This window comes from Oncorhynchus mykiss, chromosome 18 (genome assembly GCF_013265735.2).
Source record: "Oncorhynchus mykiss isolate Arlee chromosome 18, USDA_OmykA_1.1, whole genome shotgun sequence".
NCBI classification, from domain to species: Eukaryota; Metazoa; Chordata; class Actinopteri; order Salmoniformes; family Salmonidae; genus Oncorhynchus; species Oncorhynchus mykiss.
The window spans coordinates 48,728,880-48,732,559 of record NC_048582.1 but is presented as its reverse complement, the minus strand read 5'-3'; the positions used below and the strand labels follow the sequence as shown (position 1 = coordinate 48,732,559).

The 3,680-nt window shown below is 42.1% G+C and overlaps 1 pseudogene; it reads left to right on the top strand.

Annotated features, from left to right (window-relative positions):
• The first annotated feature begins 2,082 nt into the window (after positions 1 to 2,082).
• Positions 2,083 to 3,335, top strand: LOC110496839 (annotated as a pseudogene).
• The last annotated feature ends 345 nt before the right edge of the window (positions 3,336 to 3,680 follow it).

The window sequence follows — 3,680 nt, the reverse complement described above, 5'->3', positions numbered from 1 at the left end:
ATCTAAATGTATGTGTTGTGCAAGGTATTCCCAGGTATTATTAAAAATGTGTAAGAAAATGAATTACATAATATATGTACCCCATCTCATTTTTCACAAGAGACATATTCTGAAATTTTAAACAAAATTGTAAACTCTTTACCCATACTTATGCTACTTTCACATAACAAAATACAATGTCAGTATCAGTGAATGCATGCGTCGATGCTGTGGGGAATGTGTTTCGCCAAGGTTGGGAGGGAGAGAGGAAGAGAGAGAATGAAGCCCACAGAGGAAGAGGATGGAGGAGAGAGTGAACGGGATGATCGTAGTTTTCCCAGCAGCAACCCCCTCCTACTCTATGAACATTATTCTGTCTAACACTTCTCTCTGAGACGCCATTCCACTAGCACTGTCCTCCGAGCAAGCTGGTCCTGGGGCTCTGTTCACAAACAGACCCCATAGAGCCCCAGGACACAGTCTGGTGCTCACACCCTCATTTTCCCTCCCTCACTCCCAATTGATTATTTTCTTTGGCCCAGAATTCAAATTATAACTCCAATGAGAAAGAGAGAGATAGATTGCTATCACAGGCTCATGTTAAGTGAGGAACAGGAACAGGAACACCAAGTGGGTTGAAGTGAACAGGACTGTCTGAGTGAGAGGAGGAAAGAGAAGAAGATGGAGCCGAGAAGAGGACGTGTGGGAGTGAGCTAATTAGTGTCAGAAGAAGCTGAGACGCTGAATCATTCTTGCCCTCACATTCCTTTCTTTCATCCATTTTCTTTCTCAACCTCCTCCTAGGAGCTACCTCTACTCTGTCTCCAGTGATGGAGAAGCCTCTACACATCAAGCTCATCAACAGTGCATTCGGTTGAATTCAAAGAGAAGGGTGCAATTGTAGCCCACAATTTGGTGCGTTCCTGCATGTGGGCACTCCTGCATCTGCAGTAACCCTCTTTGTACTTCTAATGGTCCATTTTTAATCTAGGACTCCGGTCCACAGGCAGGGGTGCTCCTGTACAGTAGGTGGCAGTAATGCATCATAACATCGGATGCCAACCGCTGATAAACCCACAAAAGAAGAGGCAAGGGCAACAACGGTAGCTAGCTAGCTAGGACAACGGTAGACAGTGTCTTTCGCCACCGCCTGTCGGGCACCATTTCCCCGCAGTTCTGTAAATCTTAGGGATCTGTTAATCTTAGTTCTGTTAATCTTAAGAATTGGCCAGTAACAGATTACTTATAATGTTTGAAAATAAAACGTTTAATTTACGCCAAATATATATCTAAAAAAACATAATAAAGACCTTATTAACTACTTGTATAAACACTTATGAATTACAAATTAGTGGCACCATAAAATAAAATGTCGGCAACATGTTTTATTTAGCTGCCACATACATGTTGGGAAATTTAAACAAATGGTCTACTGCCTACAGTACATGCTGGTTTAATATGAGTTGTCCTTATCAGGTTCACCTTAATGATCACATCATGGTATTTATTCAGCTTTGTACACAAGGTGTGCAAAGATCCTTTCGGCATGAGCTCCTTTTCCAGGAGTGTCATTGTTAAAAACACATATGCTTTGCAGTTCACTGCCAGTGTGGAAAGTTGGGAGGTAGGGCAAGAATTAGTTTTTAAAGGAGGTGTATTTTACTTTTCCAGCTTCACTCCAATAAACACAAAACATGAAGAATAGCTTAGCACTATAATATATAATATATACAGTGGGGAGAACAAGTATTTGATACACTGCCGATTTTAAAGGTTTTCCTACTTACAAAGCATGTACTGTAGATGTCTGTAATTTTTATCATAGGTACACTTCAACTGTGAGAGACGGAATCTAAAACAAACATCCAGAAATCACATTGTATGATTTTTAAGTAATTAATTTGCATTTTATTGCATGACATAAGTATTTGATCACCTACCAACCAGTAAGAATTCCGGCTCTCACAGACCTGTTAGTTTTTCTTTAAGAAGCCCTCCTGTTCTCCACTCATTACCTGTATTAACTGCACCTGTTTGAACTCGTTACCTGTATAAAAGACACCTGTCCACACACTCAATCAAACAGACTCCAACCTCTCAACAATGGTCAAGACCAGAGAGGGTGTAAGGACATCAGGGATACAATTGTAGACCTGCACACGGCTGGGATGAGCTACAGGACAATAGGCAAGCAGCTTAGTGAGAAGGCAACAACTGTTGGCGCAAATATTAGAAAATGGAAGAAGTTCAAGATGACGGTCAATCACCCTCGGTCTGGGGCTCCATGCAAGATCTCACCTCGTGGGGCATCAATGATCATGAGGAAGGTGAGGGATCAGCCCAGAACTACACGGCAGGACCTGGTCAATGACCTGAAGAGAACTGGGACCACAGTCGCAAAGAAAACCATTAGTAACACACTACGCCATCATGGATTAAAATCCTGCAGCGCACGCAAGGTCCCCCTGCTCAAGCCAGTGCATGTCCAGGCATTACTTATTTTCCACCATAATTTGCAAATAAATTCATTAAAAATCCTACAATGTGATTTTCTGGATTTTGTTTTCTTCTCATTTTGTCTGTCATAGTTGAAGTGTACCTATGATGAAAATTACAGCCCTCTCTCATCATTTTAAGTGGGAGAACTTGCACAATTGGTGGCTGACTAAATACTTTTTTGCCCCCCTGTATATGGTCCATCTGAGGATGGTCTGTACTCCCTGACCACAGACCTTTTGCGACATGACCACAGCGCGCGGCAGCTGGACTCTGGTGGCAAGCGTGCACGATTACAACTTCTATGGGAAGTGCACGGTTGGCGACAGTTAGACCTGCCAGAAGGGCAACAACGCCAAATGGCCAAAAGGGGAAGACATGCTGGCCAACAGGAAGACTTGGGAGGCAGGCTACTACGACATCGTAGCAGAAGACATTTCGGTGTGGAACTTTCCCAGCAACATGCCCTTATACCACTGGAACCCGACTGCCATCATCCAACAATGGACCCTCCATTCCAATAGTATATGACCACAGGGATAAAGAGTCCACCAAAATGTTCTACGGCCCTAACACTAGAGGGGAGACTGAGGGAGGCGTCATCAGTTTCAGAGCCATAAACCATGAACGGGTGGCAACAGCCCTCTGCTCTGGGGTCAAACCCAAAGGCGGTAATGTTGAACACCACTGTATTGGTGGTGGTGGGTTTTTCCCTCAGGATAATCTTCTTCAATGTGGGGATTTCACCTCCTTTGCCTGGAACGACTATGGGACCAATGTAGGCTGGAGTACATCAAAACAGATGCTGGAGTCAGCTGTGTTACTCTTTTACCGCTAATTCACAGTGCATTTATTTTTCTTTGATTGAATGATAGACAGATTTTTGGGTAAAACAATTTGTAGAGTTTAAAATGAAAAGTACATTTAAAAGTCATTTTGATAATATTAGTAATAACTTTTTTTTAAACTATTAATCCTTTACTACAAAGAAATAACATAAAGCAATAACATTTTTTTTGTGTCTAATACAATCATTAAATGCTTATAGCTGATAGTGACAAATATTATGTCATGTGAGGCTCTTAATAATTGAATTACGGTAAGGTTACTGTAAGCACTTTGTAACACCTGTTGCGTTGGGGTGATGTGTGCTGTAAATTCAGTGTATGGATTGTCTCTGCTTGTTTGATCATTCTTCCTGCAGT